At 40.7% G+C, this 12,496-nt stretch overlaps 1 protein-coding gene across 1 annotated transcript in view; it reads right to left on the bottom strand.

Annotated features, from left to right (window-relative positions):
- The window catches only part of GAP43 (growth associated protein 43), a 101,767-nt gene that overhangs the window by 88,634 nt on the left and 637 nt on the right, over positions 1–12,496 (bottom strand). The window lies entirely within an intron of this gene.

The raw sequence follows: 12,496 nt of genomic DNA, 5'->3' as shown, positions 1-12,496 counted from the left end.
TCCAAACTTCTTGGATTCTTTCCTAAACACTCTTATTCTTGGATTCACTGTATCTTCCAGATGATGTTCAGAAGTGAAGTCTGAGCCATCTGTGGCCTTTAATGTTCCCTTGACAGTTTTCACTAGAGGGCAATGGCCCAGTTCCAAACAGTAATTCTATTTTGTAACTCCTCTTCCCTTTTCAAGAAGAGTCCTCTTCATTTCCTCTTCTATCCTGGTTTTGCTCCAAAGGGGTAAGGTATGAAGTTCAAGGTGGAAGAAACTATGCAAGAAACTAGATCTTGTTGCTGTTTTCTGTACAGCTCTCCAGTTAGCTGTCCATCAGTATGAAGCACAAATCTGACTGAGTGATCAAAAGGTATCACTCTGTGTTCTCAATCAAAGGCAATCAAAGTCATGAGGAACACAGGTTTTAAATTAGCAAGAATGATTTATTCAAATGAATCCTAAATACCAACCTGATTTCTCCTGAATAGCTTTCCAGGATGATAAAGAAAACAGAATCACTTTCTCTTTCATTGAAGTAAATAAGTCCTTGAGATGCAATCATTAAGGGAAGATTGCAAATGGTGCTTACTCTTAAGAAAAAAAATTTGAATAACTCACCCCCCCCGACTCAGATTTGTCTAAAGAAACAGCCAGTATTTTTTAAATGAGATAATATTCTCTCCTTCCTTTTGAAAATCTTAGAAGTTTTTAGAAATATTAATCCAATAAAGCTGTGGAAGATAAATGGCCCAAATGCCTAGCTGAAGATGAAATGCAGGATGTTTACAACAGATAATTATAAAGTCTCACTATTCCTTTACATCTCACAAATAAAGATATCAAGAAAATCAGCTTTGAAATGCAATGTTCACCCTAAACATTGCTGTTGTTTAGTCGCTATGTCTTGTCTCACTCTTTTGCGACACCACGGAACACAGACTGCCAGGACCCTCTGTCCATGGGATTTCCCAGGCAAGAATATTGGAGTGGATTGCCATTTCCGCTTCCTGGGGATCTACCCGACCCAGGAATTGAACTCAGATCTCCTGTATTGCAAGCAGATTCTATACCACTGAGCTACCAGGGAAGCCCCTGGTAAAAATACTCAATACTGATGTATGGAACAGTCTTATGGACTCTGTGGGAGAGGGAGAGGGTGGGAAGATTTGGGAGAATGGCATTGAAACATGTAAAATATCATGTATGAAACGAGATGCCAGTCCAGGTTCAATGCACAATACTGGATGCTTGGGGCTAGTGCACTGGGATGACCCAGAGGGATGGTATGGGGAGGGAGGAGGGAGGAGGGTTCAGGATGGGGAGCACATGTATACCTGTGATGGATTCATTTTGATATTTGGCAAAACTAATACAATTATGTAAAGTTTAAAAATAAAATAAAATTTAAAAAAAAAGAAGTTACTCTCTAAAAATAAAAATAAAAAAAATACTCAATACTTTTTCCTATCCCCCATTAGAACTCTGTAAGAGTCTGGATAGCCAAAGTGGGTTGCCATCAATACAATATGTATCTAGAAATCTAATTGCAAGTTAATTATTTAGAAACTAATAATTTCTCTTTAAAGAGATCCTGCCTTAATTTTTTGGGGGGAGAGGGCAGGTACATATCAGAGACAATCACCTGTACTGAAGCTTGAGTAGAACTATGGAATGCCTCTCTTGGAATAGCTGTTGAGGATCTAGTTTGGTGATTAAGAAGAGCTTTTACTTTTCAGTTTATACTCCAAACTGGTAAATTGGTTTCTGAACAAAAAGCAAAGTAGGAGAGGGAAGAGGATTTGCATGTTAACAGCTCCTACTTTAAGCTAGTTCCTAGGCTGGTTGTGCTGACTAAGAGGTTCTGAAGCCATTTAGAAAAGCAGCCAATTCCTGAGTTTGCTTAACCTTTGGAGATCATTTCGTTTATTTTTGCCCTGCCTCATCTAGCTCTTACATATGGTCATTAATGGGAAGACATTAGGGTCTTTCAAGTTTTCATTTAAAAATAACATTCTGAATAGTTATTGGAACTGAGATTACAAATAGATGAAAGCTAATTACCAAAATTCTCCATTTAGAGCAAACTGGTGCATATGGAGACAACAGCTCAATATTTTAGAAAGTGTCAATTTGCTAAAAATAGATAAATATGATGATTACAGCTGGAATTAATTCAAGGACATTCAAAATGAAATGACTAATATCAAGGAGTAGCATTTCTTTGATATAAATTCAAGGGAGATGTTTTATACTCATTATCGCCCAATCCTTTCACAGAAATGAATCCCATAAACCCAACGGAAAACATAGATCAAAGTTCCACCATGCCAAATTAGCAAGAATATATGGCAGCTGATATTCCTTTTAGTCAGGGGGTACCTGCCAGAGTTTAACTCCTGGAAAAGAGTGAAGGCCTAGCGCTTGTTAACTCTAGGTATGGAGATGTGCCCTATCCTTTCTCTGTTAGGTATGAGAGCTCTTGAGATCAGTTATTTGTGTGGTTACTGCTTCCTTTCAGAGTCATCAGTGATGACAACCCTACCAATAACAAGAATCTAATATAGGCAAAATTAAAACAGCCAAAGGAAAAATAGTGATCTACCACTTTTGAGGTAAATCACTCCTAATTGGCTGAGCTTTCCTATTACGGCTGCTGCTGCTAAGTCGCATCAGTCGTGTCCGACTCTGTGCGACCCCATAGACGGAAGCCCACCAGGCTCCTCTGTCCCTGGGATTCTCCAGGCAAGAACACTGGAGTGGGTTGCCATTTCCTTCTCCAATGCATGAAAGTGAAAAGTGAAAGTGAAGTCGCTCAGTTGTGTCCGACTCTTAGCGGCCCCATGGACTGTAGCCTACCAGGCCCCTCCGTCCATGGGATTTCCCAGGCAAGAGTACTGGAGTGGGGTGTCATTGCCTTCTCCGTTCCTATTATGGACATACAGGTATATATACTGGAGACTCTTTCTCAGCCAATTTAGTCTCTCCCTAGATCCACAGGTATGTGTTTCCAGAAATTGTCTAAAACACATGATCTAGCTCTTCCTCCAGTCAGAGATGAATGGTCTACTGATAACTAGCTGAGCTGAGAAGGACCAATCAGGTTTATTCAATCTCATTCTTTCTCTCATATTCTCTATCTCCTTTTTATTGCTCTTTGTATATGTGTATGTACAGAGATATATTTCTATCTCTCAGCTAAAATTTTTAATTGAAAGGCAGAGAAGCTGGGGTTATTAGTAACCAAATCTTTTAAATGCAGGGCTCCAGAAAGAAAGTCTGTGAATTCCTTATATTGAAGTTTCCAGATCTACTTTGGTTCCCATAAGCTTGGCTTTTCAGCTTTCTTAATTGTGACATCTAGTTTCCTTTCAATAGATTCCTTTTCTAGACCACTAAAGGTGGTGTCTGTTAGTTATACCCAATCAAAGGACGTATAAATAACACAAGTACATATGTGTGAGTGTGTGGATAGAGACAGGGAGAGAGAGAGAGAAAAACACATACACACTCACACACATATACACAGAGACAGAGAGAGGACAGAGAAAGGAAGGTAGAGTGAAAGATTAAAGGTGATCATTAACCAACTATAAATATACTCCAAATTAAAAAAAAAAAAATTGCTTCCCTCTGTGCTTAGCCACTCAGTTGTGTCCAACTCTTTGCAATTCCATGGACTGTAGCTTGCCAGGCTTCTCTGTCCTTGGGGATTCTCCCAGCAAGATTACTGGAGTGGGTTGTCATTTCCTTCTCCAGGGGATCTTCCTGACCCATGGATCAAACCCAGGTCTCCCATATTGCAGGCAGATTCTTTACTGTCTGATCCACAAGGGAAGTCCTGCTTTTCCCAAAATTTCTAATTAGTATATCTTTCTAAACTCTAAATAATCTCCCTTTATAAAAATATTTTTCAAAATATCCATGATATTAATTTTTCTAAACTTTTGGCTTAAACTTTTGGCTTCTAGGATAAACAAATCTCTTGGACAAACTTGATCCAGTTGTTATACTTAAAAATATTTTTAAAATATTAACCATACATTAAGAAATCAGATCCTTCGGGTTGTAAAAGTTTATTGCTTGTATCAGAATTGGATAAATTTTGTATTATTAAATAGGTAACTTTTCCCAATTAACCAGGGGACACAGGAGAACTGAAAGATTCTTTGTAGAGGTCCTGAGAGTTTGGATTATTTATGGTGTTAGAGATGAGTTGGCAAAGGTTCAAGGATTGTGCATCACTTCTGATCAAGGTTAATTCCTGATGCTGAGGCACCCTGAGGTTGTTTGAAGACTGTACTTAGGTGATCACCTTTCCACAGTGCTGTCCCCAACCAGGCTGCATCCTCATTTTTAGTCTCCCAATCAGCCCCACATTTCCTCTCCACTCTTCTGCTTGACTGGGCCCTCCAGTGATTGATGTGAGCACAGCATGCCTGGTAATCTTAGTGCTGAGAACACAGTTTGGAAGTGATGTGGGGGTGGGGACGAGGATGGGGAGAAGCAGCCAGTTTAGCAAATGGAGACGAGAAATCTAAATGTGAAGAACAGACTAAAACAGAAAAAGACAAAAAGAAAAATAGAGGATAAAAAGAAAAATGTCTTTTAACCAATCCTTGGTGTTGCATGACAATTTGAACATCTGCTTATTTAACTTCTCTCACTGAAGTTTTCAAAGGAAATGATAGAAATATGCTACGTTCCTATCCACCCGAGGGTTTTCCAGGTGGCGCCAATGGTAAAGAATTGACCTTCCAATGCAGGAGACATAAGACATGTGGGTTCGATCCCTGGGTTGGGAAGATTCCCCTGGAGAAGACCATGGCAACCCATTCCAATATTTTTGCCTGCAGAATCCCATGGACAGAGGAGCCTGGAGGGCTACAGTCTATAGGGTCCCAAAAAGTTGGACACAACTGATGTGACTTAGCATGCAAGCACATGCTCCCACCCATTAGCATGGTATGCTTACTCTTTAGAGAACAGGAGAGGAGGAGTGAAAACTGAAAATGTGTGTATATTCTATAGAGAGCAAGAGTACTCCTTTACATTGAACCATGAGTACTTTAGGTTTCAATATGTGGAATTCCTCAATTAATAATACTTTGCACTTGAAAAACACATTGTTTACAAAACACTTTTATTTTTAGGACTTTATTTGAGCCTCACACCAACTTAGTAGAAAAGGCAGGTCTGGATTTGGAGTATTCTTTTTACTTGCCCACTTATATAGATGGATAAACTGAGGCTCAGAAAGATGATGTTACTTACCCAAGGTCACAGGACAAGCAATTGGCAGAGCCGGGTCTAGAACCCAGGGTAGGGTTTATTCCACTACAAAGACATGAAACAGGACATTAAACACACAACATCTAAGAAAATAAGATCTGTAAATAACTAAGGATAGGGAATCTAGAGGGTCATGCTCCCATTGTACAATCTAAACTCACTGCAAGGGTGTCACTCTACTCTGAGCAGAACGGTGACAGAATTGTAACTTTGACCACCACCACCTTGAGGTCAGGGCTTCCCTGATGGCTCAGCTGATACAGAATCTGCCTACCAATGCAGGAGACACAGGAAACGCAGGTTCAACCCCTGGATCAGGAAGCTCCCTGGAGGAGGAAAATGGCAACCCACTCCAGTATTCTTGCCTGAAAAATCCCATGGAGAGTAACCTGATGGGCTACCATCCAAAGGGTTGCAAAGAGTCAGATGACTGGGTGACTAAACACACACACATACACACCTTGAGAGGAGGATCAGTAGAACTGAGTGTGCATATACACGTAGCCAGTTCTCAGTAGGTACATAGGCTATGGTCTTCTGTATCATAACATATCCCCTCAGGGCCCATCACGAGGATCTCTCCCTCCCTACTTTTATTCCCTCAATAAATATTTTTTATTGATAAGCTACTATGTGCCAGATATAGCTTAACGTACCTGTGTTGTCTAAAACACCTATTTGGAAAGTTGGAAGGGACATACTTTTTCTTAAAACTCTCATATTTTGGCCTTGTCCACTAAATGTGAGCTGGCATTACTTAATTAGAAAAACTCCACTTGAACATGAGGGGAGGAGAGAAAAAAAGGAAAGCTGAAAGGAAAACATCGAGAGCCGTGAGCAAGAGGGTGTGGAGACTGGGAAGCACTATTCAGCTTCACTGATAGATCATCTGGTCTTACTGTTCTCAAGGCCATGCTAATTAAGTCAGGAAAAATCCACTACTGAGGGTCTGGCAAAGAGTATTTTCAGGTAAAGCTGTATTCACAGTGTGCCTCATCCTGGCCACCATAGGCCTGCCCCAGAATCCAAATTCCTTTACCCTATTCGAAGCTAAGAAAGATAAACTTTATCTGATTCTCATTCATTCAACGGACATTTGAGGGACTACTTACCATTCAATCTCCCTTTACCTTCATGCAAGATTTCTCTTTGCAGAATATTATTATGTGGCTAGTTCAGTGGGAAGATAACAAACCCAAATGTAACTAAAATTAATTCTTGGATGTGGGCCTCTGAGCATAGGCCAGAGTACACACATTTTTTTTTAAGTTTGTGTGATCAATGAAATAACGAAGGCTAGTGAGGGATTGAGTCATGGTCTATTTGGAATAGTTGTGGAGCAGAGCAACATGTGTAAGCAACTGGGGCCCAAAAGGAAGGGCCTGAGAAGATCCAAGATAAGTGTGTGCATAACCTGGGACTCTGCTAACCTCAGAGGGTGGGGCTAGTGTGTTGAGTGGTGGGGAGGAGACATCAAAGAGCGGTTTGCCGATGGTACTAGTCACGATAGTTGGGAGAAACATAGTCTACATGGGCTCATTTTGCATTCTGTATCTGCTTTCATTAAAAAGCAATGGTTTTCATGTCTGTTGATTATTAACAGGAATCAATAATGTTTAGTTCCACTTCAAACTTTGGTGCCAATAGATCTTTAAAAAATCTAGTAGAGGTTCCATCCATTTATATACACCACAACTCATGGAAAGACTGTAAAACGAGTTCTGTATTCATTTAACAAACAGATTATCCACAGTTAAAATCCATTACATTATGTGCCAAGCATTGTGGTAGGCACTGGAGATAGAAGAATGATCAAGGTTTCACCATTTCCCTTAAGCAGCTCACAGTATGGACACCAGTATGTGGAAAAAACCAATGCTATATAGTGTAACAAGGGGTATAATAGTGATTATACAGACTATAGCATGGTCACAAAGAAGGTAGAAGAAAACAATACAAGGGAGGTCAAGAATGGCTTAAAAAAGCTAACTTTTGCGGAGGGAATGGAAATTTTCTAGGCATAGAGCAAAGACACCAAGGCCTGAAATATTGATGTGGCATCGGTTGAGAGAAGAGGTATTTGAAGACAGTACTGGAAAGATAGTCAAGACTAGATCATTCCATCAGCGCTGAAGAGTTTGTATTTAGCTTACCATTAATACAGAACCATTAGAAGATTGTCAGGAAGGAAATAATCTGATCAGATTTGTGTTAGGTAAAGATAAGAGCAGTGTTATTTACAAGAATGGAAGGAGAGCAAGATGGAGGAGGTAGGGAGTCCAGATAAGAAGTTATTGTCTTTGTCCAGATAGGAGGTAATGAAAGTCAGAACTAGGTTATTTGTGGTGCAAGTGAAAAAGCAGAGGATGAATTCAAAATCTTTTTAATGAGGATCTAAGAATTTCATAACTAGATTTGGGGACTGAAAGAAAATCATAGTTTTAGAATCAATACCATTTTTCTAGAGTTTGGAAGCTGGATAGATGGTGTTACAGCAATAAGGGTGGGAATTTGGAGGAAGACTAAGTGGTACAAAATGGGAGACACTGAGTTTGGCTTTATTCATCATGAGCATGGGCATCTCTGAAATATTGACAGAGATGTCTATGGATCAGAGCTCAGGAGAGAGATCTAGTTTACAGATTTGGAAATCACACAGGTATTTACAACTCTGGAGGTGAGTGAGACCACCTAGAAATTAGTGTGTAGAATAAGAGAAAGAGATCAAGATAAATAATTAGCATATAATTGATATTTGGGGAGGGAGAGAATGAACAAAGCCAGCAAAGAACAGAAAAGGACCTATGTGAGAAGGAGGAGAAAGAGGAAGGATATGATAGGGCCAAATGAGGAGATAGTTTCAGGAAGAGGCATGGACAACAATATAAAATACCAAAGAGACAGCAAATGAGATGCAAACTAAAAGACAGTCACTGGATGTAGTATCTCTTTCAGAACTCGTTTTAGTGGAATTACGGGAACAGAAGCCCTCTATTAAAAAATGGGATAGTGAATGGGGAGTGATGAAGAGGAGGAATCAAGGATGAACAGAAGCAACTACTTCTCCAACAGGAAACGGAAGTGTAGCAGGCGCTTGACAGTCCTGAAAGGCGGGCAATTTCTAAGCCAAGCCTCATGTTGCAAACCTCAGAGAGAAAAGTTTCTTTTATTTGTATCGATCTTTGTTTTCATATCAATTTTGCTTGATCCTCACAGAAACTTTTAAAGTAAGCATGGAAGGACTTTTGTTTGTTTTCATTTTTTGGTTTTTAGTCTCCATCCTACAGGAGGAAATTGAAGCCAAAGATTATATGATTCATTCGAGACCACAGAATCAGAAAGTGGTATAAACTGAGGGCTCTCAGCACAGTGCTCTTCCCAACACTAAAGAGAATGTTCTGAAAATCAGTACAGTGGTGCAGGGGCAACCAGACCATACTTCAGAAATTCAGAAAGGAGAATTCCTGCCCACAATCACTTCTTTGATTGACAACAGACACACTTGGTTGCCTGAATGCCTCTATGACAGCTAATAGGGAAGTAATTATTTAAATATTGTATCTTCTCTTGAGATGACCTAAGTATGTGCACCCTTTGAAATGTCCCTTTAATATTAGAGGAAGTTCTAGACTTTTCTTACTTTATCAGTATAAACAAGGAGAACATTTGGTTAATATATCTGCCTACCACTAATGCAAGGACACCCCCGCCCTTTTCCTTATGGTGCCAGGTAAAACTGAAGTATGTAGATTAATCAGCCCCAGGCTTAACACTGACAATTTCACTATGACGGAGGAAAAGGAGACCTGGAGCCACTCTCCTTCTCAGTGAACAGGAGTGCTGCCCTTTAGCATAAAACATGAAAGGTTTGTGTAGTTATGCCAGCTCAGCAAGAGAGAAAATTAACCCTACATTTTCTTAACCCAATTGCATCAACATGGGTGGAGAAAGAGGGTACCAGGGTTATAGACTGTCAGCATGAGAGAGCAGGGATCATTGTATCTGCACCCTGGCATGGGCTAGAAGGAATTATAGATTCACCAGATATTAATGCATTTCTAGATACACCATTAATTCTCTAAGATTCTCTGCAAGTCTAGACAATTTGGTAGAAAAAAATGCCCTTTAAATGATTTCTTCTTCTGTTTAAATTTGGAAATGTGTGGTAGAAATCACCATTGAAAGAAAAACTGAACAGTTTCAACTATATTAAGTAGAATGCCTCCATTTAATTAATCCTCTTAGTCCCTGGTGACACTGGGTGTGGCTCGGTGAAATTTAGGAGGAATTCAATTTATCACTAGAAGGAATCGTCTGCACCAAGCAACCAGGCAGCATCCTTCCACACCTTTCAAGCATTGCAAGGGAAAGACACAACCAGGTTGGAATTCTGAACCACAGATCACACTAAGAATTATCTGCCATATGCAGAAAAATGCAGATGTTGGTGGTGTTGAGTGGTGGGGGCTAGAAGGCTTCTTGCTTGTATTGGTATTCTTTATACTTCAGTTACAAATTAAAGTCTTTATTTTTCAATAAAAGAAACACCTCGCAGTTCTATTGCTTTGTGGACACAGATCACATCTTGCAAGTTTTTCATCATCTGCAGAATGCATGGTAATTAAGCTATTTAAAGTTAGCCCCAAGACATTTGAAAATCATAAGCCAATAAAATCTCAGGGATCCTTTTATTTTATTTCTATTTTAACCCCTCCTTTATCATCTACTTCTCTCCACCCCACTCTCATTCTCTTCTTCCTGCTATAATAATCTATAGTGGTAATTAGAGGCTAATAAAGATCATTTATGCTTTCTTCGCAGCCATAGGCAATGTATTACAACTCGGAAATCCTGGACTGCTTCTTTATGCAGCTCAAGTGGAAGAGGAAGGAAGTGCAGCCCCCAGCCCCCTCCCACGTTTATGCTGGATTTCATGGGTGTGGCAGAGTTTAGACCTTTGCAGGATTTTGCCCTTGTTTTATTCCCTGTTAAGCACTAGGATGGTAAATAGATGGCAGAAGAAAGATAAATACAATCGGAGTCTGTCATAAATGATATAGGATCATTTCACCCTCAAGCACAAAACCTGTGTGAGACTAAGTACTCAAGCTATAGAAATGCCAGTCAGTGCAGTGTGAGCCCACACCCTGAATACACCATTTCCTCCCATCTGATTTAATGGCATCCTAAATACTGACTTATGTGAGTGATACACAGCAATGGTGAGTAGGGGACAGGACCATTTCACACAGAAGTGCACATGTATAAAACATATGGGCAAAAGAGGACTATTTCTATACCTTTCAATTTTCTCTCTTGAATATGAATTATGCTAAAACGCATGCCGGCATATGGAAACCATACAGGGCTCATGCATGACTGTCCTATGTGAAGTATGCGGACACTGTACACATTCACATATGAATTTCTACAACTCCCGAAACACACTGCTTCAGTTTCATCACTTTGCACACATCCTAGTGAATGCTTGGGGCTGTCAGTGAGAGGACCCAGGTGAAGGCAGCTGTCCCCTTTGGGGAAGGGAATTTCTTTAGCCTCAATTCCCTTTCAAAATATCATGGTTGGTTTCCTTTGTCAGAGGGGGCATGTGTGTATACACATGTATGTGTATACATAAGGTGACAAAAAGTTGTAAACCAGCATATTTTTTCTTTCCCCAAATTTAAGCTTTTTTTTAATGACTAGCATTAATTTTCTTAAGGCTCTGCCTTCCTAAATTTTATTTCTGCAGCTCATCAGGAAGGCAACTTCAGAACATTTTCTTGACAGTGTGCTTAGCCCAGCCACCTGTATCTACTGCATTTATGTATTAGAATGAAGGAAGATAAGGAGAGGAAACGTGCAGGTTTGAAAAATGAGCGAACGGAAGCATCAGTCTCTGGAATCCTAGAGCAGTTTAGCGAAGTGGCACATGTAAGACTCTTCGCCTTCCCCAAACATCCTTACACAAACCACACGCATAACCACAGGTGCCTGCTACTTTATCTATCATCTATCTATTAATATCTATCTACCTATTTATTTATTTAGTTTTGCCCCCGGCCTCTCCACCCTCTCCACCCACTGCTCTGAGATTCTGCTCAGTCTCCCTTCCCCTTCCTCTTCCTTCTCCTTCATCCTCACTACCTCGTCCCTCCCCGCCCCACCCCCCCTCCGCGCCCCTCTTCCAGGGCGCTGGCTAAAAGTGCAAAGCTGGCAGCCAGGTTCTTCCCCACCTCTCCACTCTCTTCGGATTCGCCAGGTATATTACAAATTGACCCCCCTATCCAATACCTGCACAGAAATAATGCCCAAATCCTGTATCTTGCACCCCACCCATAAGGCAGTCAATGTGCAAAGGGCTCTTTTGCCCAAGACATCCTCCCCTCCCAGGAAGACGCACACACACGTACAAGCACACACTCACCCAAATCCCACATCCATTTTCCTCCTTAACCTTCGCCAAAATCCCTCAGAGGTGTTCCCATCAATGTTGGAAAGCGCCTTTTGGCGGATGCCGCGGCACTGTCGGTTGCTGCGGAATACCGTCCTAGTCATTCCTCCCCACCCGTACCCCAATCAAGTTTCTAATCTGTCTTTCACGAAATAAGTGAGCAATTTGAAAATGGAAGGAAAACCTGAGCAGTGGGAGCAGTGTGGGAGAGAGGGAGGGGGCTCTGCTTCTTGCTAATCTTCTATGTGTCCCTTTTCCTGATGAAAATGAGTCACCATGCTTATAATCCGGAATGTTAGTCCGTCTTTGGTCACTACAATTCTAGGAAAGATGCAAAGGAAGGGGAGAAGAGACCTGATTTCCAACAGGTAATTCTCCGCTGGTCTTTCCCATCCCGTCGGTGCTCAAAGCTCCTAGGGGCGTGGTCCATCCACCCTCTCCTCGGACCAGCTGGTGCACAATCGACTGAATTTTCCCCTTCTACGTGGCCAATTTCTTTCCCAGCCCCAGCAGTCTCTTGATTCTCTTTTAAAAATCTCCCACATTGCAGTTTCATTCATTCATTGAAAAATAAATAAATTCAACCTTCACATGTTTGCCCATTAATACCTGCGCCAATGTGAAGCTCATGCATGTGGGAAATAGGGCTTCTTCCGCAGCACATGTGAGAAAATTGTACGACAGAACAAGCAATACTCATTACTGAATATGATTCTTTCAACCTCCCGGTTTTTTGGTTTTTTTTTTTTTTTTTTTTTTTCGAAT

Source organism: Bison bison, unplaced genomic scaffold (genome assembly GCF_000754665.1).
Source record: "Bison bison bison isolate TAMUID 2011002044 unplaced genomic scaffold, Bison_UMD1.0 scf7180017864215, whole genome shotgun sequence".
Taxonomy (NCBI): Eukaryota; Metazoa; Chordata; class Mammalia; order Artiodactyla; family Bovidae; genus Bison; species Bison bison.
Note: the sequence above shows the minus strand (reverse complement) of the source record. Positions and strands in the feature narration are given on the sequence as shown.